Source organism: Pleurodeles waltl, chromosome 6 (assembly GCF_031143425.1).
Source record: "Pleurodeles waltl isolate 20211129_DDA chromosome 6, aPleWal1.hap1.20221129, whole genome shotgun sequence".
NCBI lineage: Eukaryota > Metazoa > Chordata > Amphibia > Caudata > Salamandridae > Pleurodeles > Pleurodeles waltl.
Window position 1 is genome coordinate 1707231593 of NC_090445.1, and position 25752 is coordinate 1707257344.

The following is a 25752-nucleotide window of genomic DNA, read 5'->3' on the forward strand; positions in this document are numbered from 1 at the left end:
GTTTGACAAGGAACCATCCTTCATCGTCTCTATAAAGTCTTGTTGCTGATTCTTTGGCAAATCTGGGAGGAAAGACTGCATGCAATCAAATATTTATCAGTGATATTCCCAAAGTTGCGCTGTTGCACAGGCATTAATTTAAAGAGGAAATGCAGTGCTGCACATATTTTTGCCAGTGGAGTCAAACCTCTTACTTTTCCTTTGTGGCAGAACAGACGACTCTTGGACAGACGCATGCTTGCGTCAGACTGCTATTACAATGATTCAAATCCAGTTTTGGATCTGCTTTTTGGAAATCTGGGTATTGTTGTGGTAATCTTTACTTCTTTAGTAGGCCTTAACTGTAGTTGGCGTGAAACATTTTCCTTTGCTATTTCTAAAAAGCGAGTACAAAGATAAAGATACTTTTTTGCTCTGACCTTTGTTGGAGATTTTCAAACATTAGAGAGTTCGCTGGAGAGTCTCTAACGGAATATTAAGTTTAGCTGCTCCTCTTGCTATTTCCTTCTAGAATGTCAAAAGATCATCCACTGGTGAGGTCCTGGGTGAAGACTCAGGCAATGATATAAGTGTGTAAAGATGTTTAAGGCATGTCTGAGTAAGAATCAGGAGATCAAGATCTGGTACGCAACCTCCTTTGTCTACTGACGTACGCACTGTGAAGAGAGTTGGAATTGCTCTTTTGACTTCTATGGAGAAGTAGGCTTTCATTTTCTAATTGGAGACATGGACGTTGCTTTCAATGACTTCCTTGGAGGAGAAAGATCAAGGGGCTCTAAAACATATGTAAGATAGGCTTTATTGGGAGGAGGTAAACAAGCCAGATCCTGGGATGTGGCCATCTTCAAAAGGCAAAAAGAAGTTCAAGTCTTCTCTCTGTGTTTCTTTTTAGGACAGGGCTGCGGTAGTATACCCGATCAACCAACTAACTGAGAATAATGACTCAGAATTGCTTGAAGAAGGTGATAAGGAATAGAATGTATGAGACACAGATGAAAAAATGACTTTTTCTGTCTCTTCAGCATCAAAGGTGAAGCAGTCAACGTCGATTTCAGTCTTTTTGATTACGTTGGTGTGTGTGTCACCATCGAACCTGGTGCTTTTGTCATCCACTGAGAACACCTCATCATCAATGTTGGTCTTACTGCCATTGTTGGAGATCTCGTCGTCAACAGTGTGACAGTCACCAATGGCTGTGGTGAATGCTTCAACGTCAACAGAGTTGGTAGCTTCCTTAAGACTGATGCTGAATGTCTTGACATCAGCAAGTGTGTATGACATTGACGTGTGGTCGACAAGCTTTCCTTTAACAGTGAACGTTTCGGTGCAGATGCTATCAATGATGACGTCTTGACATCATTCTTCTATGACAATGGAAATGGTAGTGCCGTTTTACTCTGCAACTTGATCTTCTCTTCACGGATCTTCTGCTAAGGGAGTCATTGCCAGTAGGAAACAGACTTGTTACATTAATGGACAGAGACATTACGCAGTGCTGTTTCCATGGAAGAAAACTATGAAAAAAGATCTTCTTGGGCTCACGTAACGCAATGGGCAATATTCAAGTATTTATGACTATCAATGAAGATCCTATGATGCAGACCTCTCTGATTAGAATATTAAACTGGATAACTTTTTTCCTTAGTAGTGAATAACATTACTTGAGGATCAAAGATGAGTGGCTACATAAATGTGGAGATGTAGCCCATGGCATGTGCTGACTATAGATATTCAACTTATGACTGTTGTATGGAGTTCACTTTAGGGAACAGATATAAAGTTTTATTCTGTATTTGTTAGAAGCAGCTGGGATAAATGCCTTGCTTGGACAACCCATTAGAAACAAATGTCTGGTCCTTAGAATGAAGTAATTACAATCTGCTACAGTAACATATTTCGAGGTCAGAGCTAGTTCAATTTTTGTATTCTGCATCCTAGTTCGGAAAGACAGGTCTCTACTTTCGTCCTGTGCTTCAGATCATCTTGTATGTTTCTCTTCTTGGCTGGTAAGGAGTTCCAAAGTTTCACCACCTGTAGTAAGAACGATGTACCACCAGTTCTAAGTATAGAAAGGAACAGTTAGACAAAGGGCTAGTCTTGAATGCAGTGTTCTGAGTGTATCCTCAAAATTTAGCCTGGAAGAACAACATCCCTTTTTTTCTTAGGATTAGAGGTGTCAGAAAAGTTGGGGTTTAGGCATTTCACAATGGTTCATATCATACATCATCTCAGACATTGTATTAATATTGTGGTGGGAGGTTCCTAGCGTTACAGTCATGCATCGCGACTATAAGAGACAGGAATGTGGCACATTAGAAAGGGAGGTTAGCAGTATAGTAAACAGGCTTTTCTTCTATCCCACGTCCTAATCAGGCAGTTTCACTTCCAGGGTAAAGGAGGCAGGTGCAATATTTAAATAAGATACAAATACCAGTTCTTTGTCTGCCATCACACCCGGCTTTGCGCTGCTCACCTTTGATGTGTGTATCTTTTACGATCCCTCAGTATTGTTTGCAGCATGTTAACATTTTCCATTCTGCTAACCTCTTCAGTTACCTCCATGTGTGTATTTAATTCTGCTTCTATTCGAGTAATGGCAGCTCCTTCTGGGTCCTTCTTGGTTGGTTCCAAGACGGCTTCAGGGATCCTTACAGCATGTGCGGATGAGTGGTTAATAATCACACTGAAATATATCTCCTATTCTCTATAATTTGGCATACTTGTGTGTTAGCCCTCTGGGTCACATGTGTACTTTTATTCTGTCAATGGTGTTACTTGATGTCCGAACCTAAGCAAGGATCCATACCGAAAAAACTTCAGCCTGAGAGGAAGACTCCGCACCAGATCTTGCCCCTCTGTTCACCCTCCCCTTTCTCCTGTGGAGTCTGTGATAGGACAGGCATTCCTCCAGTGCTGCCTAGACCGCAAGGGAAGGATTAGGGTTGACAACAGCTTGTATCTTTACTTTGGATCCAGACAGCATTGCCCTATGGAAGATACAACGTATCTAGAAGGCAGATCAACTGGCTATAAATAACTAGTGGGATGCATGCAGCACTGCTCTGATGTGTTCCCATGGACCAAAGTCTAGGAACTGCCTTGCTGCAGTGTTTTGAATCTTTTGCAATTTGTGAAGTATGAAGTATTTCTGGTAAACAATATTTACATAACTTACCTTTACAACAAAAAAATGATAAAGGTCTGTTTTTTTCTGGGTATCCTTGGGGTGCGAAGATGACTCACAGAGTGCATATTATATAAGTGGTTCTGCCTTTGACTTGATTTACTTCTTGGGGTTAAGGGGTAAGCTGGAATTCAGGATCTCTCCGAGAATTCATACCTCTTTTCCAGTCAATGGCTGTGTTTTTAGTTTGTTGGGGCAGATGGTTGCAAGTTTGAGGTTACTCCATTGGCCACAGATCAAGATCTTAGATTTAGAAGAATTGTGCTTAACATGATGGAAAGCATCCATTCAGCAATAGCACAAAGAGACTCGTCACATCTAGACATCTCTGCGTCCTTAGAGTTATCTCAGTATCGCCTAAGTAATTGCAGAATGTTAGGGTCAAGGACCTGATCATATATGTAACACAGGAAAGTATAGGTTGGACAGAGGAGCAGAGATGATTGAACCATGCTACATGCCACAGTCTTAGGTGAAAGGAGATGAAATGGCATGATACTGTGGCTACATTGGAAGTAGGAGAAGATCTACTTTAGAAGGCTTCCTTGCATGCCAAGCATTTTTGTCTCAGTAGTAGAGTCACCTTGTGGTGGGCAGCTGAAAGGTAACATATCAGATCATCAAAAAGGAAATCATGCTGAATTCTCTACCTCAGTAGAAACAAGACTACTCGTCAAAGAATAGACAGTTGTCCTCAATAAAGGTGTAGATCAGAGAAAAAACAGCTCTTTCAATTTTTTTTCCTAGGCTAGGATTGTGCAATGAGAAAGGCAGAACCCTACCTGAATTAGGTAGGATAAGGTTTTATTGACAGTTGGTATGATGAATTTGGAGTGGAACATTCCTGAGACCAGAGAGTTCTTGAGTACGTTCCATGCTTCACAGGCTGCAGGTGTGCTGAGTAAGAGGTTTTTAAAGATTCATGCAGGAGCGAGGTCTGACTGAACTTGCCTCATTTGTTGAATTCATTCAGTGCCAGATAGCTGTTTGAAGAAAGTTAGTTACTGTTGTCCGTTTGACCTATTTATAAGGTGGAGGGAGTACTCCAGAGCCTAATTAGAGGTAGGCGGGCCTTAAGCATGTCGACGACAGCTCCTACTCTAGCTCCGTCTCTGACATACTCCTCCAATGGCCTGATGGAGGTCGGCTGTTAACACATAAAGGTGGTCATTCTGACCTCGGCGGTAAAAGGCGCCTACCGCCGGTCAGAAATCCTCCATAATTCCGCCGCGGTCGCGGTAACCCGCCACGGTCATTCTGACCCGCAGCAGCCAAACCTCCGAAAATCCGACAGCCACAACAGACCGCCAGACCAGCGGTCGGCGGAAAAGTGGAGGTGACCAAACCTCCACCGTCACGCCAACAGAAATACGCCCATGCCATTACGACCCACGAATCCACGCGGCGGTCTTTCAAACGCGGTTTTCCATTGGCGGTACACACCGCCGCGGTCAGAATACACACAAACGAACAAAACTCAGCCACATTGGCCGATTTGAATTCCACACACCTGATACACATACACACACCACTCCCACACACACAATACAATATAAAACACACACCCACATCACCCACAAACCCCTTCGACCAAAATCCGAAAAGAAGCACTGAGAGACACATCAGCGATCACAGAATACCATCACACAGAGGCACACTACACCATCACCCACACAATATCCACACACAAAACAACACACACCACCTCACTCAACACACTTAACTACACATACTCCACCCCACCCATCATACACACCACTCCATGGCACCCCAAAGACACCCCCGCTTCTCAGACGAAGAACTCAGGGTCATGGTGGAGGAAATCGTTCGGGTAGAGCCCCAGCTCTTCGGCACACAGATCCAATACACCAGCATTGCCCGGAGGACGGAGCTATGGCAGAGGATTGTCGACAGGGTCAACGCTGTGGGACAGCACCCCAGGAATCCGGAAGACATCAGGAAGCGATGGAACGACCTACGGGGGAAGGTGCGTTCCATGGTATCCAGGCACAACATCGCCGTGCAGAAGACTGGCGGAGGACCCCCACCTCAACCCCCACAATTTACAACATGGGAGGAGGAAGTCTTGAACATCCTGCATCCTGACGGCCTCGCAGGAGTCAGCGGAGGAATGGATTCTGGTAAGTTGAAGCTTCACTACTGCTTCCCCCCCACCTGCATGCCAAATCATACCCCAACCCTCACCCCCATGCTCGAACCCCACCCTCACCCCCAACCCCATCCTCACCCCCACCCTCACCCCCACCACCATCCTCACCCCCACCACCATCCTCACACCCACCACCATCCTCACCCCCACCCCCAGCACACCTATTCCCTGCCAATGTCTCACCATCACAACCCACACATCCCAAAACCTAGGCCTGCATGCGTCCACTAAGCATGGACACCCATCACCAAAGCATGCCCAATGCATATACACATCCCCCCCACAAGCCACCCTCACCAAAGCCCCCACACACGAATGCCAGCACTTGGGGACACGGGAACCCACAGATACACCCATATGCCACACATTGAAACTATAACCATACCTCTATACCCCTGCAGGACCCGACCGTCAACACACCGCCACGGAGGGCCCAGAATTCTCCACACCCCCCACCCAAGAGGCCGTCAGCGATGACAGCAGCTCTGTCGACCTGGACACTGATGACCAGCCCGGACCATCGGGGACCTCTGGACAGTCGGTTCCCCTCACACAGGCACAGGCCACTACAGACCCAAACCCCTCTGGGAACACCAGCACAGCTCCCACCCAGCGGGCCCATGCCTCTGTCTCCAGGGCGCGTCAATCTGCGGTGTGTCTACCACTACAGGGCACCCAGGATAACCCACCACCCCAACAACAACAGGGACCTGGGGGCAATGGTAGTGGGCACACCGGCCAGGGGGCAGAGGCCCAGGGAAACAGGGCAACTCGGAGGGCAGCTGTGCGACAGGGGGGGGGACGGGCCCAGGGAACCCACTCTCCACGAGGCCCTCACCACCATCATGGGAGCATACAACCGCTCCCAGGAGACGATGGCGACGGTACTGGCCCGGTTCCAGGAGATCCAGGTACTGCAGGAGGAACACTATCGGGGGTACAGGGAGGACATCAGAGCCCTCACCTCCACCCTGGTTACCATGGTAGGGCTGCTGCAGGACCTCATCAACACCAGGACGGACACTCAACAACAACAAAGGGCCCCTGCCACTAGCCTGGACCAAGAACAGCCAACCACCTCCGCCGGCGCTAGTGGACAGGAGGCCCCCGCACAACAGCAGCCCACCAGACCCCCACCTCCTGCAGGAGAAGAACCACCCCGCAAGAGGGCCCTGAGATCTCGCAAGAAGACAGAGTAGGATGTCAAGACCCCCGCCAGCAAAGGATACCACCTGATGTCATCCCACTGTCCCACATTGTCACCCTGTCCATCCTTGAACTGCCCATGCTCCATCTCTCCACAGGCCTCTGGACAATGCACCTGTGTGACTGTTACTCTGGACTCTGCCATGGACATTCCTTCACCATAGCCCCCACCCACTTGAAACCACCCATCCCATTTTGAGCACTGAAATAAACACCTATTTTGCACAAAACTATCTGGAGTCTGGCTGTGATTTCAAAATATTGTAATTGACATGACAGTGCAAATATGTCCTTGTACATAGTGAAGTCAACAAACAGCTGCCACAAAGCTGTAGTCCATGGGGAAACGAAGCACAGGACTCGTAGTGGGGACCCCAGATCTGAAATAGGGAGGGAAAAGCCACAACTCAGTCATCATACACTGGGGCAAATAGACAGGCAGCAGAGATGCAGGAGAGTAGTACACATTTACTAAATTATGTTTGAATTGTTACCTGTGTCCTATTGGAAGTACTGTTCAATGATTCTGTCCCTGTTGTCTGTTTCAGCCCCGTCGTCTTCCTCCTCGTCACTCTCCACAGGTTCCACAGCTGCCACAACACCACCGTCTCGACCATCCTCCTGCAGGAAAGGCACCTGGCGGCGCAAAGCCAGGTTGTGAAGCATGCAGCAGGCCACGATGATGTGACACACCTTCTTAGGTGAGTACATTAGGGATCCACCTGTCATATGCAGGCACCGAAACCTGGCCTTTAGGAGGCCGAAGGTGCGTTCGATCACCCTCCTAGTACGCCCATGGGCCTCATTGTACCGTTCCTCTGCCCTGGTCCGGGGATTCCTTACTGGGGTCAGTAGCCACAACAGGTTGGGGTACCCAGAGTCCCCCAATAGCCATACACGGTGTCTCTCTAGCTCTTCCATCACGTAAGGGATGCTGCTATTCCTTAGGATGTAGGCGTCATGCACTGACCCTGGGAATTTGGCATTTACATGCGAGATGTACTGGTCAGCCAAACACACCACCTGGATGTTCATGGAATGGTAACTTTTTCTGTTCCTGTACACCTGCTCCCTGTCTCTTGGGGGAACCAAAGCCACATGGGTCCCATCAATGGCACCAATGACGTTGGGAATATGTCCAAGGGCATAGAAATCACCCTTCACTGCAGCCAATTCGCCCACCTCAGGGAAAATGATGTAGCTCCTCATGTATTTCATCAGGGCCGACAACACTCTGGATAACACCTTCGAAAACATGGGCTGAGACATCCCAGAAGCAATTCCCACTGTTGTCTGAAATGACCCACTTGCCAAGAAGTGGAGTACTGACAGGACCTGCACCAGAGGGGGAATCCCTGTGGGTTGGCGGATGGGGGACATCAGGTCGGGCTCCAGCTGGGCACACAGTTCATGTATAGTGGCACGGTCAAGCCGGTAGGTCAGGATAATGTGGCGTGCTTCCATTGTCGACAGGTCCACCAGCGGCCTGTACACAGTCAAGCAACCCACAGGTACGTACTCACAGCTTGCACAGTAAACGATTCTCAATGCAGTGAATGGCGTGTCTGAGTGGCTATGCAAGGCCTAGGCCTGTGTGACGCAGTTGAAATTGAGCCATGTGGACCCTCGAAATGGCGGCTGCCTGACCTGTGAAGTGTGACAATGGGATGTGAGGTCAATGCGCTGGCGTGGCACACCGCGGCGGTCGGCGGTCGAAGACCGCGGCGCGAAGCCGCATTGGTTAACATTGAAGCCTATGGGTTTCAGGAGCCAATGGCGAAGGGCGCCGTCGGTGGCGGTACGCACCGCCGCGGTACGCACCGCCGCGGACGTGACCGCCATTTTCTATCTACTTATTCACTTGCGACTTGAACTTTGAAGTGTTGCTGTGACCTCGGTCTGGAAGGGACAATGGCTGCTGCGCCTGGGGAAAGGGCCCCTGCCTTCACTGGAGAAGAGTTGGAGAAACTTGTGGATGGGGTCCTCCCCCAGTATGCGCTACTCTAAGGTCCTCCAGACCAACAAGCAAGTTTAATTCAATATGGATTTGGGGCCACTGGCTGGCTTGGGGGCCTGGCGGGGGGCCTGGCGGGGATGGGGGGCATGTTGGGCCTGGCGGGGGGGCCTGGCGGGGGGCTTGGCGGGGATGGGGGGCATGTTGGGCCTGGCGGGGGGCCTGGCGGGGGGCCTGGCGGGGATGGGAGGCATGTTGGGCCTGGCGGGGGGCCTGGCGGGGATGGGGGGCATGTTGGGCCTGGCGGGGGGCCTGGCGGGGATGGGGGGCATGTTGGGCCTGGCGGGGGGCATGGCGGGGGGCCTGGCGGGGGGCCTGGCGGGGATGGGGGGCGTTGGGCCACTGGCTACGAAAATGCAGACAAACTTGAACGTGGTATTTCTCCCTCCCTGTACGTGTCACATAGGTCCGCGCCCATGAGAAGATCGGGATTTGGCGTGCCATCGCCAAGGAAGTCCGGACCCTGGGGGTCCACCATCGACGGGGCACCCACTGCCGCAAGAGGTGGGAGGACATCCGCCGCGGGACCAAGAAGACCGCCGAGTCTCTGCTGGGGATGGCCTCCCAACGTAGGCGGGGTGCCTGCCGTCAACTGACCCCCCTGATGTTCCGGATCCTGGCGGTGGCCTACCCTGATTTGGATGGGCGCGTGAGGGCAGCACAGCAGACACAAGGGGGTGAGTACAAGCATTATCTACTCTGTTGTCGCGCAGTGGAGGTGTCTGGGTGGGGGAGGAGGACTGTGGGTCCCCCTAGGCCAGGGCGATATCTGTAGGCTGGGCACCCCCGTAAGCCCCTGTGTCCCCAGCCACCACCCTCAGTAGTGTGCCAGTACAGCCATCCCTGGGCCGTGTCATCCATGGGTGCAGTTGTCAACTCTAGGCGTGTAGGGCATGTTCCACGGAATGCGTAGGGGACCCCAAGTGCGCAACTTAGTGCAGGGGGCATCTGTGTCTGTCATGTCCGCTAACTGTACCGGTGATCCATGTACTCAAAATCTCTTTATTTCTCTCTCCCCCCCCCTTTTTGTTTGTCTTTCTGTGCTTGTGTGCATCAGCATCATCAGGCGGAGGAGAAGTGGCATCGGGGCAGGAGGGAGCTGCATCTCACATGGCCCAGGAGGGCAATGCCACAGAGTCTGACTGGACCAGTGAGACGGAGGGCGAGGGGAGCTCCACAACGGGGACGACTGGACCCTGCAGCGACACGGACACGTCCTCGGAAGGGAGCTCCCTTGCGGGGGTGGCACCATCCGTGCCCCCCGCCATTACAGGTACAGCCGCCACCCAGCGCACCATCTCCGCCCTCCCAGCAGCCCCTCAGCGTTCGCCCCGTGCCCGCTCTGCCAGGAAGCCGGGCATCTCCTTCGCCCCAGGCACCTCAGGCCCTGCCCCTGTTACCCCCGCTGCCCTCAGTGAGGAGGTCATTGACCTCCTCCGAACGCTCATTGTTGGGCAGACTACCCTTTTGAATGCCATCCAGGGGGTGGAGAGGGAGGTTCATCGCAGCAATGCGTACCTGGAGGGCATTCATTCGGGTCAGGCTGCCCATCAGCGATCGTTCCAGGCTCTGGCCTCAGCACTGACGGCAGCCATTGTCCCTGTCTCCTGCCTCCCTCTACTAACTCCCTCCTCCCAGTCTCCTGTTCCTCTGCCTGTCCCACCCACACCATCAGACCAGCCTGCACACACCTCAACACACAAGAGCAGCTCATCCAAACATAGGCACCACAGATCACGCAGACATTCACACAAGCAACATTCCGATGCAGACATGCCAACAGTCACTACCACCTCTGTGACCCCCACCTCCTCGTCTCCCTCCTCCCTCCCTGTGACGTCTACACTCACACCTTCATTCACCTCACCATCAGCCAGTGTTTCCATCACCAGCACACCCTCCAGTCCAGTCCGCACACGTGCAGTCACCACCCCCACTGCCATTTACACGTCCCCTGTGTCCTCTCCCACTGTGTCTGTCACCCCCTCTTCCACACCACACAAACGCAGCCACCCACCCACCCAACAGCCATCCACCTCACGACAGCCTCCCGCTCCTGCACCTGCACCCAAAGACAGCAAAGTTGTCTCGCCTACAACCACATCCTCTCCCTCCACTCCCATTCCCACTGTACCTACCACTATCCATTGTCCCAGGAAAATCTATCTCTCTACTGCTACCTTCTTTCCTGACCCTGAGCCCCCCCTCCTTCTCGTCGGGGTAAGAAGAGCACCTCAGCCACCACCAGCCCTGCAGCCCCCTTGACAAGGGTGCAGGGGTATTGGAGCCCACCAGCCCGCAGGTCTGGATCTTCGCCCAGCAGCAAGGGGACAGCCAGCCCACCCCCTGGGAAGAGGAGCAGAAGGCGGAAGGGCCGCCGCCGGAGCCCGGGTTCTATATCCCCCCAGGACACTAGCCAGCCACCGTCAACAGCCACAGCTCCAAAGGGAGGAAAGGGCCACAGACTCCTGACTAAGGAGGGCAAGGGCAGCAAGGCGGAGAAGTCAGGCAGCAGGCCTGCTGCCCATGGAGGACCCGTCACAGCTGCCCAGGAGGAGCCCGCAACCCCCATAGCCGCTGCCCCGGGAGGAACCGGCACAGCTGCCCCGGGAGAGCCCACCACCCCCATAGCCGCTGCCCAGGGAGGACCCAGCCCAGCTGGCCAGGAGGGCCCCACCACCCACAGCCCAGGTGGGCATTGAAGGAGCACCATCCCCGCTGCCCAGGAGGGCACCACCAGGCAATGAGCAGTTGGCCATAGAATGGCCGCCGTCTCCAGCACCGCTCCGCTGGGGACCGCCGTCTCAAGAACCGCTGAACTGGGCCCTTCAAGGCAAGAACCGCTGAACTGGGCCCCGCCGTCTCCAGCACCGCTCCGCTGGGGACCGCCGTCTCAAGAACCGCTGAACTGGGCCCCGCCGTCTCCAGCACCGCTCCGCTGGGGACCGCCGTCTCAAGAACCGCTGAACTGGGCCCTTCAAGGCAAGAACCGCTGAACTGGGCCCCGCCGTCTCCAGCACCGCTCTGCTGGGGACCGCCGTCTCAAGAACCGCTGAACTGGGCCCTTCAAGGCAAGAACCGCTGAACTGGGCCCTTCCAGGCAGGAACCGCTGGCCCTTTGGCAGACGTGGCAGGGCAGGATCTGTCTCGGGCAGGGCTGCAGGATGTCCTCTGGCCAACATGCCTCCTCCAGTGGCAGTGGAGTCTGTTATGGACTGTTTGGACTGTGGCTTTGCACTCCCCAGGATGGCCCAGTGGGCAGGCCAACCACTGTATGGACTGTATGGACTGTGGCTTTGCACTCCCCAGGATGGCCCAGTGGGCAGGCCACCCACTGTATGGACTGTATGGACTGTGGCTTTGCACTCCCCAGGATGGCCCAGTGGGCAGGCCACCCACTGTATGGACTGTTTGGACTGTGGCTTTGCACTCCCCAGGATGGCCCAGTGGGCAGGCCACCCACTGTATGGACTGTTTGGACTGTGGCTTTGCTCTCCCCAGCATGGCCCAGTGGGCAGGCCACCCACTGTATGGACTGTTTGGACTGTGGCTTTGCTCTCCCCAGGATGGCCCAGTGGGCAGGCTACCCACTGTATGGACTGTATGGACTGTGGCTTTGCTCTCCCCAGGATGGCCCAGTGGGCAGGCCACCCACTGTATGGACTGTATGGACTGTGGCTTTGCTCTCCCCAGGATGGCCCAGTGGGCAGGCCACCCACTGTATGGACTGTATGGACTGTGGCTTTGCTCTCCCCAGGATGGGCCAGTGGTCATGGAGTCCCCTCGTGGATCTGGCGTCGTGTACTCAAGTGGCTGAGGTGCCCCCACTTCCCTTCCCCCTGAGGTGCCTGTCCTTTTTTCTTTCTGATGCCCCTGCAGTGTTCTCTCCGTGGAGTTCTTGTCGTGGGACTGGGCCTTGCCCCTTTGCTCAGGACCCCTGTGGTCCACGGACAGTGGTTGGACTACATTTAGTAGATGTATGTATTTTGTACATAGTTTATTTATTTATTGGGATTACTGCTGTCCATTTTTCAATATATCTGCCCGTTTAAGATCTCTTCTTTTGGTCTTTGCATTATTTCGGAGGGGGGGGTTTGTGGGTTGTGACAGTGATCTGTGGGAATGCATTGATGTGTGTGTTGTAGTGGGTGGGTGGGTGTGTGCCGGTAATCTTTTCCCTCCCCTCCTTTTCCCTCCCCTGTGTCGTAGGTGCAGTACTCACCGATGTCTTCCGCGCCGCCGGGCGTGCTCCTGGTACAGGAGCAGGTATAGGAGTGCGGGGATGACCTGCAACTCGGGTTCCATACTGCCGGAATCTCGCGTGGAGTATGTGGAGGTGAGCGTTTTCCCGTTCGTAGTCTGTTTCCGCCGTGTTTTTATCGGCGGTGCTCCCGCCCCGGAAAAGGTGGCGGATTGGTGGGTCGTGATAGGGTGGGCGGTACATTGTCTGCCGCCTGGCTGTTGGCGGGGACCGCCGCGCTGTTTGTTTGTTCCGCCGTGGCGGGCGGCGTGTTAATGCGGCGGGCTGTGTTGGCGGTTCCCGCCAGGGTCAGAATTGCATATTTTGGACCGCCGGCCTGTTGGCGGGTTGGCCGCCGCTTTATCACCGACCGCCAGGGTCAGAATGAGGGCCAAAGTCATCAATCCTATTTAGAGTGGAGGGCATTGTTTTTGCTTTTATGTCTGTAAGTGAGGGACAGTAATAACAAAAATAAAGATCCCCACACCCTGGGAGAAAACGTCCATGATGTGGAGGTCATTTGTTTTTCATTTTTCTAAAATAACCTCCAGCTTGTTTTTGAAAAATGAAAATCTCTATATAAGTTTGATGGGCAGCCGTCACGTATGATAGAGCGTCCTGTCAAAATTTTACAATACTTGACAGGAACTGTTGTCACTGGGGTTCCTGCCTGTTTAGAGTTGTCTGAGGCCAGGTGGACAACTCTAGATTTGGCAAACGGAGGTCCAGTGGGATGTTGGGGGCAATGTCCTCTGTCACCCTGACACAGTAACCTCTAACCATCAAATTCAAAATCATTTCCTTAATTCCAAGTGTTAGAAAATTGGTCATTAGTTGTGTGACCTGCACAAGTAATGGGTCCACATCCGTCCTCCACTGAGAATCAAACACCCTATTGTAGCACGTGACTTTCACAGAGTAGGGAAGCAGAGCAGTCCAAGGCCTACTCAAGGGAGGTGGTGTGGGCGAGTAATCACCATTCACAGGTACACAAGAATAATACTCAATACATGTTTGCCAAGTCTGTGCTTTTTCTTTTGAAAGAGGAAAAAAGTACATTTGTTACACACACTACTCGATACTATGTAACAATTTTAAAATATACACAAGGTGAAGGAATTACTTTTGGATGACATTTCGTAATTATTCTTACCCCCTCCTACGGGGGTCCAGTGCCACAACTCACATGTTTAAACATTATCTTGTCCCTAAATGCCATGGGTTGAACATAACTTGGAGTAAGAGCACTTGATAGCAAGTGGCAGTCCACCTCATAATTTCAACAAGCATTTCACCATAGGAACAACGGTAATAATCACACATAAGCATGACTGAGGGCACCTATTACTGGCAATAATGCAGTGGCTGCCCGGCCTTAGCATGAGCAATGTCTAAGCATGACTGAAAGTGCAGTGTACTTATCATGAATGTCACATAAATAATGCAACTTAGTTCCATTTATAATTACAAGACTTTATAATTATGGACTTTAACCCCTAGTGGGTGCTTGCAGCATATATCAGAATCTGAATCACAGTTCAGGTACAAGATGATGTGCCAGTTTCACAACGGTAAACTTAGGCGTTTGGCCTAAACTTAGACCAAACGTCTAAGTTTACGACTTTGTGAATTCACGAAGGGCATTTACGAGTAGTAACTTTAGCTCCACACTCGGGGTGGGATCTACGCACTCGGGCGGGATCCTCACCCCCAGTGAAGACATAAAGAAACTACTCGTAAATGCCCTTTGTGAATTTCCAAAGTCGTATTTTAGATGTTTAGTCTAAGTTTAGACCAAACGTCTCAGTTTAACTTTGTGAACAGGGCCCGATATTTTTAGCATAGTCCCTGAGGACATCATTTCTTAGTTACACACATGTGTTATTACTACCTTTCACCCCTGGAGGGTGTCTTCCCATACAAACAGTCACATGGCATTTTTCAAGGCCACAACACTGTAGCCTTACACTCCCCCCACAAGAGAAAAAAACATCACTCTGAGCTGCAGAGCAAAAGCTCCAGCCTGGTGAATGCTTGCAAGTACAACTAAACCCATGAGGGGTTATCATTTGCAAGTCCCAGGGTGGGAAGTTTGAATTTCTTCTTGGGGAAAGCTGTGCTCCTCCTGCAGCACCCCTCTGAACTTTGTGATAATTTTGGTGGTGATCCTGGTTTCCTGGGGCCACCACACACCAAAACGAAGGACTTTCTCTGCAAAAATGCGGGCAATCCCTGCAGGGCGTTATGGTGTACCCCTCTGGTGAGTGTGCATATTAGATGAGTGGCTCTCCCGCTGCTTCGGGGAGAGACACTGTGGTTTCCTTTGTTTCTAACCTGTCTGGCAGCTTTGCATAGTTCCTTCTTGCTGGGTGGGACTGCACACCCCAAGGCCTGCCTCGACGTTGGAGAGCAGCTTGGAAAGCCCACCCCGCCTGCTCTTGCCCGTTTCCTGCACGTCCAGCAGCCTAAAGTGCTCCAGCAGGCAGACGCGCTTGGTGATGCGGCCTTCCTGGTCGCCTCGGGAAGTACAATGACATACCCCCTCGTTACTCCAGCCTTCAGAACCCCAGGATGGGGTCCTGGGCCCCCTCCCACCTTTGCAGGTGAGGGGAAGACAGCATTCCCTGTCCAGACTCTTCATCGGGGCCCCAGGATGGGGCATGGGGGCCCCTGGCAGCTTCACTAGAGCTCAACACGCGTTCCCCATCTTTATCTTCATCACTGGGCCCAGGGATGGGGTCCAGGGCCCCTGGGCAGCTTCACAGGGAGCTCGACGGCACTCCCTGACTTCTCTTCACTGTTGGGGCCCTGAGATGGGGTCCCAGCTCCCCCTTGTCGGAACCGAGTGAGTGTGATGGCATTCCCTTGCACCAGTCTTCTTACGACGGCACTCCCCGGCATGTTTTCTTCTTAGGGGTGGCCTCCAGGCCCTGGCGCACCCAGGGGCAAGGCTGAAATCAGCAGCGGAGCCCCACATGCTTCGTTGCCAGTCCTCCCAAGGTCACCAAACTTTACACAGGGATATCTTGGGCTCCGTTGGACTGATTTGGAGTGCTTTGGCTCATTTTGCTCCTAGTGACAAGCCCTAGTCACCTGGAGCACTTCCATCAGGCCTCCTGCCCTAAAAGGGTGATGGATTTTGCAGGGAGCTGGTATCACGGGCTCCCTGCACCAGAATTTTACCTTGCTCTCCTTCTGGGCCTCCCTCCTCCTGGTGAGGAGCCCACTCTCTCCCCCACTGGTCCTGGGGTCAAGCAGAGACAGTGTCCTTGGTCCTGGTGTCTGTCAGGGTGCTCCTCCTTCTAATTGTCGATGGCGTCAGCCTCAAATCCCAGTGTTCCTCAGCAAAAGCACAGCCAAGAGAACATCTCTCCCCCACTGTACAAGACCTTTAAAGGGAGAGACAGGAGGTTCCAGCAGGAATGCAGGAATGCACCTCTGGCCTATCCCGAGGTGCCACATCAGCTCTCCACCCCTGTTTCAAGCTCTCTGCACAGACTTCTGGGATGCTTCAAGATAGCGTCACCCAGGAGTCAGTTGTCACATGTGCGTTCTTGGGGTCTCAGCTCCACCCCTCCCTAACATCCCTGCCAGGGCCTACCCCAGCAAATCTTCAAAAGAGCACTCCTGCCCCCATCCCCTCATCCCCCCCCCCCCCGGCTTGGCTTCGTTGAGTGGCCTGGGGCAAGCCCGGTTCCTGGCACAGGATCACAGCTGGCTGATTGATACATGCCCATGATCCTGCAGCTGGAGGGAACAGTAATTAATCCTGCCCAACAGGGTCACAAAAGGCCTTGACCCTGATCCTGAGCTGAGTCAGAGAAAGTTGACATTCCTGGATGACCCATAAGCTGTACAGATGTGCTTTTGTACTCCACATCAGTGTTCTTTTCATACATGTTACAGTGTGCATTGGTGCGACTCTGGAGTCTGTGGACCCTAGGGAACTGGAGTTGCCTCATAGAAAATAGCTTTACCTTTTGAGCACAAGCTTTCAGCATTGGTTAAGACAAACAAACACCACATTTTAAACAAAATTACTGTTAAAGCCTTTGCAAATACAAACTGATTGTGATCTTTTAGGCACAGCATTTCATTAAAAAAGATTCTTGGTTTTTTATGGAGTTTTCCTCTCTGAACCTTTACAATATAGATGCCAATGTTTCCTTTTTCAAAAGATTAGGGCCTGAATTTTGCTGGCATTAACAACCAAGTTATATTTCTTGCAATATTTACTCATTGGGTGTATTTGCCTTTGCAGACTGACTGTTGAGAGAGAAAAAAACAATAGGAAAGTCAAGATGCATCATTCCTTAAGACCTTTATATGTGGGTATTCTCTTAGGCATTTCAGACTTTATTTCTCCTGAAACGTTTGTCCATGTATCGGTGTGAAAATCTATGAACAAAGCTAACAATCCTTTTTTGATGCCCTATCTGCCTGGTTTTTCACTGAATCAAATGTAGTCCTGTGCCACATGACAACCAGCCAAACACTAATATTAGCAGCCTTCCACACTGCATAAATAAGGATGAATATATGGCGCTGTGCACAGGCCTCAAGCAGGTCTCAAGCCCAACTGATGTAAAGGGATTTGTTGGCACTCACTAGCTCAGTCCTCAATTGCTTTCAGTATTATTCTTGCAAACAATTTGAAAAGAAACATCCAATATGGAAATTAATGTATATGACAATGGGTCATTTTTATTTCCCTTTTTAAAATAGAGGTCTTATCACAAAGTACTGCCTGAGAGCATTACAGGAGCAAGGGAAACACTTACCCGCAGGAATGAGACACTTCAATTGACTTCCATGCCTGCCAACAGGACAAGAGGAGTCTGCAAAACAGAGAAGGGATAAACATTTGAAAGAGAAAGAAAAACCGGTCGGAGAAGTAGAAAAAGAAGGCGGGTGCATTAAGGAGGGAATGTGAATCAAGAAAGATTAAGGTCAAGAGAACAGACAGGATAAAAAGACTTCACCACAAGAAATAAAAATATCTGTAGCAATCGAGTCAAGAATTTTCAATTCCATTGTGGATATGGAGGTTGGGATTATGCTTCTCTCTCTTTATTGAAAAATTCACAGTAGTCAATCACAACAGTGAAACACAAAAAACGACCTTTCCTATGTTACCCTGACATGAGACACAGTCCATCGCACTTTCATCATGGCTAATCCCCATGAAACTGTCAAACACTATGTGAATTTTGTATTCATTGTGCCCGATGGATTAACACAACTGTATTCAACTGAAACTGTTCATCATCTTTGTAAGTGTAAACTGACTTAAACCAACTTGGAACTCGACTTTACGTTGCTGCAAAATGCACAAGCTTGAACTAGTAATGTCAGCATTGCAACATCCAGCACAAATCACTGTCCATAGACCTCTAATTCTGCCACTGCTCAGGACTTCCGCTAACAATGCTAGCTCTGCAACTCCAATACAGCCCATCATTCCTGGATCTCTAAAACTACATTTTTTCATTACCTGAAAAATAGAAAATGAGTAATAATGTCAATATCCACAGCTGTTAATACTCAACATAAGGACGAGTAATCTAAAGCAATGGTAACACAGGAGCAAAGGCATATTCATGATAATGAATCACATCAACTTTGGGTGGGATACTCCTCGCCTCCATATCCTCAATAGAACTGAACATTATTGGCACAATAGCTAGAAAGGTTTTAATTCTATGTCAGGATCAGAGGCTCTGGTTATGCATGTTTAAAGCTTTCCCATTACAACTGAAGCAACATTAGTTATTGGTCTACAATAAAATATTTAGCAAGTTGAATCAGAAGACGAAGTTGGGTTCCAGATCAGTGTCCTCTGATCTGGAACCCAACTGAAACGTTTGGATGTCATGGCACCTATGACAGAATGTGCAACAAACACTGGTACATCAATGTCTGCTTCAGACATGAGCCGCCTCATCCATCTTGCTAATGTGGCCGACAAAATTGGCTTGAAAGGTTTGTGCAATACAATTAATAACTATCCTATATGAGCCACTATGAATTGTCTAGTACAATCTCCATAGCCATTAGACTTTGAACAGCAGACAATTTGGACTATCAGGAAAACTGGGATAAGTCACAATTTTCAAAAGGTTTTTGTTCTTCAAAAAATGTTAAAAGACACTCCACCAGGAGAATAAATCATACCTGCTAGATTCAGTGCTTGTGTATCTGACATTCTTCTGTGTGACACCAGTCACAACAACATAGGTTTGCTGAAAGTAGTTTCCTAGACAAATCAGTATTATCAGTCCATTTGTGAAGAAACGTAAGGACAATATCCATACTCCACAATCTTAAATAGTGAGGTGACAGTGGCTTGGATAACCTAATTTCTCTCATCACCTTACTCACCAAAGGGTGATCGCCATTTGGTTTACCTTCTATTGTTGACTGCCCTTCTGAAGTGGCTTAACAAAAAATGTTTATTGACCTGTAAGCCATTCGAAGGCAGTTAAGATAAAAAATGAATCTCAAATTGTTATTGAGCCCCTAGAGGATTCACACCCAATTTTTCGTGCCAACACACCCATCTCTTCCAGGAAGAAGAATATCGTTTACGGGTACTGGTCGACCAGGATTGTCTGATGAAAGACTCAGCCTGCTGTGATAGGTATGGCAAGAACCAATGACTCCCGAAAAGGTCCAGGCCGTGAGGTGCTGTTGCCCCTGCAGCACCATGGGATGTTGAAATAGTAGCAGGTCTGGCAACATCTCTGCAAAGGACAGGAGTCTCATTAAAGAACTGCACAGCATATCTAGACGAACTGGGAACTATGACTGAGCTTACCACATCAAAGTCACTAGAATTCAACTTCGTCTTCTGGTTCCTTGCCTGAGCTGCCACTCAAAGGATAATCACAAATGGGAAAAATATGTAGTGGAGATTCTTGTTAAAATCCTGAAGGAAGACATTTATGGCTAGTGCCATGGGGTCCAGCCTCCAACTGAGAAACTTCTCCAATTGTTTGTTCAAATGGGAGGCAAAAAATCCATGTCTCAAAGACCCTACCTGGTTGTAGACTCTGGAATATTTGTGAATGCAACTTCCAATCGTTTGCTTCTCTGAGGTACCTGGAATTCCAGCCAACTACCACATCGCTCTGACCAGGTACTCAGTAACAACTGAAAGTTTGAGTTGTTGGCAAAAATGTGCAAGAAATCCGTTGATAGTCCTGCTAGAAATCTGGATTTAATTCCTAGCAACTTGTTTATATTACTTACTACCAAGACACTGCCAATCCGAAGAAGGATTCAACAATTCATCTTCCAATGAGACATGGGGGGTAATTATGAACACAGCAGTAAACACCGCCGTGTTCATGCTGGCGGTCTTTCTATAGACCGCCAGCCCCCTTGAGACCCCGCCGGCCGCATAAAGAACATTCTGCTGGGCCAGCGGGCGGAAACAGTGTTTCCGCCCGCCGGCCCAGCAGAATGCAGGGCGGGACATTGTCAACGGCGCCACATGAATGTTGTGGGTCAGTCCAAGTAGGTGCTTCCACATAGAACACCTTTATTCTCTCTCTCTCTGACAGACATTCAGGAGATGCCTTAAAAACTAGCTGCTCACAATTTATCTTCTCCAACTGACTTAGCAATCAGATGTTGTGTTGATGGGGAATTTCCTGTGATCCGGGATGACAGGAGATTTGATCGGCGGGCGTGCTGTCTGATCCCATCATGGTGGTCTGAAGCCACATCCTTTCAAACGCTGTAGGGCGGATTCTTCCTCGTAGCAGCTTGCAACGGCTGCTGTCTTGAGGTCCATTGGGGCTGTATCTGCATGCCACACGTCAGAGAAACAAGAGGGAGTGGCGGCTCACGACCACCGCCCGTTCTGGTATGAAGCCCATAATGGCATTGGCCGCGGACAGAGTGCGCAGCTGTGGTGGCTGAATGTGGGGAAAGGTCTCTGGCAGTTTGGCGGACTATTGGTTGGCCCTTGACTAGCACTTGGGGTTTGGCTTGACAGCGCTGGTGTGTGGTGCCAGAGTGGCGATTTGAACTGTGATGAAGACTGTATTTCTGCAAAAAGGGGTGAGCGAACTTTAGCCTCTTTCTGCCTTTGTATTTTGTGGCACTCGCCCCCCCCCCCCAGCATTTCTACCCCTCTTTATTTCCCAGGAATCTCCACTGCTACATTCTTTCGACCTGCCCTGGAAAAGTGTTCACCATGGACATTTGAGCTCTAGCCCCACGAATGTCTGGATGATTTTCGCTGCTGCTCACTTTCTCCTAAGGAAAGGCAGTCTTTTTCCTAACTGATACCCTCCCACCGGAAGAAAAGTTTGGTGGGGTATGCAGTCTTAAATCCCCAACAGACTTGCACAGTAAATTGATTCACGCTGAGGCGAAGGCCTCAAATATAAATAAAGTGGCTTCTAGCACCCATAGTGAGGAGAACAGATTCCAGGGGACTGAGTGGTCATGTGAAAGGATGGTAGAGGAAACTGTAAGCCCTCCTGGAGGTATTGAGACACCAGCACCATCTTAATTACAGCCCCTAGTAGAACTCTCTCCGCCCACCTGAGGATGGAGATATCGGGGACCTAAAAGCGGAACTCTCTGAGTATGTGTAGGAAGGTAGCCTCTTTCTAGCCTTGTTACCCCCACTTTTGGCCTGTTTGTGAGTATATGTCAGACTGTTTTTACTGTCTCACTGGGATCCTGCTAGCTAGGGCCCAGTGCTCATAGTGAAAACCCTATGTTGTTACTGTGTTTGATATGTGTCACTGGGATCCTGCTAGCCAGGACCCCAGTGCTCATAAGTTTGTGGCCTATATGTGTTCCCTGTGTGGTGCCTAACTGTATCACTGAGGCTCTGCTAACCAGAACCTCAGTGTTTATGCTCTTTCTGCTTTTAAAATTGTCACTGCAGGCTAGTGACTAATTTTACAAATTCTGATTGGCACACTGGAACACCCTTATAATTCCCTAGTATATGGTACCTAGGTACCCAGAGTATTGGGGTTCCAGGAGATCCCTATGGGCTGCAGAATTTCTTTTGCCACCCATAGGGAGCTCAGACAATTCTTACACAGGACTGCCACTGCAGCCTGAGTGGAATAACGTCCACGTTATTTCACAGCCATTTTACACTGCACTTAAGTAACTTATAAGTCACCTATATGTCTAACCCTCACTTGGTGATGGTTAGGTGCAAAGTTACTTAGTGTGTGGGCACCCTGGCACTAGCCCAGGTGCCCCCACATTGTTCAGGGCAAATTCCCCGGACTTTGTGAGTGCGGGGACACCATTACACACATGTACTACATATAGGTCAATACCTATATGTAGCGTCACAATGGTAACTCCGAACATGGCCATGTAACATGTCTAGGATCATGGAATTGTCACCCCAATACCATTCTGGTATTGGGGGGACAATTCCATGCAGCCCCGGGTCTCCAGCATAGAGCCCGATACTGCCAAACGAACTTTTCGGGGTCTCCACTCCAGCTACCGCTGCTGCCAACCCCTCAGACAGGTTTCTGCCCCCCTGGGGCCTGGGCAGCCTGGTCCCAGGAAGGCAGAACAAAGGATTTCCTCTGAGAGAGGATGTTACACCCTCTTCCTTTGGAAATAGGTGTGAAGGGCCTGGGAGGAGTAGCCTCTCCTGGCCTCTGGAAATGCTCTGAAGAGTACAGATGGTGCCCTCCTTGCATAAGCCAGTCTCCACTGGTTCAGGGATCCCCCAGCCCTGCTCTGGCACGAAACTGGACAAAGGAAAGGGGAGTGACTACTCCCCTGACCAGCAAATCCCAGGGGAGGTGCCCAGAGCTCCTCCAGTGTGTCCAAGACCTCTGCCATCTTGGATGCAGAGGTGTGAGGACAAATCAAATCAAATCAAATCATTAGCATTTATAAAGCGCGCTACTCACCCGTGCGGGTCTCAAGGCGCTAGGGACAAAGGGGGTGGTTATCGCTGCTCGAACAGCCAGGTCTTTAGGAGTCTCCGGAAAGCGGAGTGGTCCTGGGTGGTCCTGAGGCTGGTGGGGAGGGAGTTCCAGGTCTTGGCCGCCAGGAAGGAGAAAGATCTCCCACCCGCCGTAGAGCGTCGGATGCGAGGGACGGCGGCGAGTGCGAGGCCAGAGGAGCGGAGGGGGCGGGTGGGGACGTAGAAGTTGAGCCGTCTGTTGAGGTATTCCGGTCCCTTGTCGTGGAGGGCTTTGTGTGCGTGGGTGAGAAGTCGGAAGGTGATCCTTTTGCTGACTGGGAGCCAATGCAGGTGTCTCAGGTGTGCGGAGATGTGGCTGTTGCGGGGTACGTCGAGGATGAGGCGGGCTGAGGTGTTTTGAATGCGTTGCAGGCGATTTTGGAGTTTGGCGGTGGTCCCAGCGTAGAGGGTGTTGCCGTAGTCCAGGCGGCTCGTGACGAGGGCGTGGGTCACGGTTTTTCTGGTGTCGGCGGGGATCCAGCGGAAGATCTTGCGGAGCATGCGGAGGGTGAGGAAGCAGGCGGAGGACACGGCGTTGACTTGCTTGGTCATGGTGAGAAGGGGGTCCAAGATGAAGCCGAGGTTGCGGGCGTGGTCTGCGGGGGTCGGTGCGGTGCCGAGGGCCGTGGGCCACCAGGAGTCGTCCCAGGCGGACGGGGTGTTGCCGAGGATGAGGACTTCAGTTTTTTCAGAGTTCAGCTTTAGGCGGCTGAGCCTCATCCAATCTGCGACGTCCTTCATACCCTCTTGTAGGTTGGTCTTGGCGCTGGCGGGGTCCTTGGTGAGGGAGAGTATAAGTTGGGTGTCGTCGGCGTAGGAGGTGATGATGATGTCGTGCTTGCGTACGATGTTAGCGAGGGGGCTCATGTAGACATTGAAGAGTGTCGGGCTGAGTGATGAGCCTTGAGGTACGCCGCAGATGATCTCAGTGGGTTCTGAGTGAAACGGAGGGAGGTAGACTCTTTGGGAGCGGTTTACGAGGAAGGAGGCGATCCAGTCCAGGGCCTGGTCTTGGATCCCGGTGGAGCGGAGGCGGGTGATTAGGGTAACACAATGGACACAATGGACAGCTCTGAGTGACCAGTGCCAGCAGGTGCCGTCAGAGACCCCTCCTGATAGGTGCTTACCTTTCTCTGTAGCCAATCCTCCTCTGTGGGCTATTTAGGGTCTCTCTAGTGAGCATCTCACCAGATAACGAATGCAAGAGCTCACTAGAGTTCCTCTGCACTTCCCTCTTTGACTTCTGCCAAGGATCGACCGCTGACTGCTCCAGGACGCCTGCATAACCGCAACAAAGTAGCAAGAAGACTACCAGCAACATTGTAGCGCCTCGTCCTGCCAGCTTTCTCGAATGTTTCCTGGTGGTGCATGCTCTGAGGGCTGTCTGCCTTCAACCCTGCACTGGAAACCAAGAAGAAATCTCCTGTGGGTTGACGGAATCTTCCCCCTGCTAACGCAGGCACCAAACTTCTGCATCACCGGTCCTCTGGGTCCCCTTTCATCCTTACGAGTGTGGTCCCTGGAACACAGGAGCTGGGTCCAAGTGTCTTCCACAGTCCAGTGGCCCTTCTGTCCAAATTTTGTGGAGGTAAGTCCTTGCCTCCCCACGCCAGGCAGTAATCATGTGTACTGCGTGGACTGCAGCTGCTCGGGCTTCTGTGCATTTTTGCAAGACTTCCTTTGTACACAGCCTAGTCTAGGTCCCCAGCACTCCATCCTGCATTGCCTAACTTGCTGAGTTGGACTCCAACGTCGTGGGGCCCTCTTTTGTGACTCTGAGTCGACCGTTGTCCTCAGATCTTCTAAGTGCCTGTTCAGGTGCTTCTGCGGGTGCTGCCTGCTTCTGCGAGGGCTCTCTGTTTTGCTGAGCGCCACCTCTGTCTCCTCCTCCAAGGGGCGACCTCCTGGTCCTTCCTGGGCCCTAGCAGCACCCACAATCCTCAACTGCGACTCTTGCAGCTAAGCAAGGCTTGTTTGTGGTCGTTCTGCGTGGAAACACCTTTTATCCTCCAGCACGCCGTGGGACATCTTCTAACCAAAGGAGAAGTTCCTGGCACCTTCCGTTGTTGCAGAATCCTCAGCTTCGTCCACCCGAAGGCAGCCCTTTTGCACCTTCATCTGGGGTTTAGTGGGCTCCTTCCCCCCCCTGGACACTTGTGTGACTCTTGGACTTGGTCCCCTTACATTACAGGTCCTCAAGTCCAGGAATCCGTCTTCAGTGCTTTGCAGTCAGTTGTTGTCCTTGCAGAATCCCCTATCTCGACTTTACTGTCTTTCTGGAGCAGTAGGGTAACTTTACTCCTACTTTTCAGGGTCTTGGGGTGGGGTATCTTGGACACCCTTAGTGTTTTCTTACACTCCCAGCGACCCTCTACACACTACACTAGGCCTGGGGTCCATTTGGGTTCGCATTCCACTGTTGGAGTATATGGTTTGTGTTGCCCCTAGGCCTATTTCTCCCTATTGCATTCTATTGTGTTCTACATTGTTTGCACTACTTTTCTAACTGTTACTTACCTGATTTGGTTTTTGTGTGTATATATTTTGTGTATATTGCTTACCTCCTAAGGGAGTATATCCTCTGAGATACTTTTGGCATATTGTCACTAAAATAAAGTACCTTTATCTTTAGTAACTCTGAGTATTGTGTTTTCTTGTGATATTGTGCTATATGATATAAATGGTATAGTAGGAGCTTTGCATGTCTCCTAGTTCAGCCTAAGCTGCTCTGCTATAGCTACCTCTATCAGTCTAAGCTGCTAGAACACCTCTAATCTACTAATAAGGGATAACTGGACCTGGCACAAGGTGTAAGTACCACAAGGTACCCACTATAAGCCAGGCCAGCCTTCTACAGTATGCCACAAGTATTCTGGGAGCCAGCCAATCCACAAGCATGTAAAGAGCAATCTGGAGGAAATTTCAGAAGCTGGTGTGGGGAAACCGAATACAACTGTTCCATTAACGATCC

The 25752-nt window shown here is 50.8% G+C and overlaps 1 long non-coding RNA gene across 1 annotated transcript in view; it reads right to left on the reverse strand.

The window, feature by feature from the left end:
* Positions 1-25752, reverse strand: part of LOC138302209 (uncharacterized) — a 124530-nt gene that overhangs the window by 6340 nt on the left and 92438 nt on the right. Inside the window, exon 2 of the long non-coding RNA XR_011205339.1 lies at positions 17596-17652. This is a non-coding gene — a long non-coding RNA (uncharacterized lncRNA). The remainder of the gene's footprint in view (positions 1-17595; positions 17653-25752) is intronic.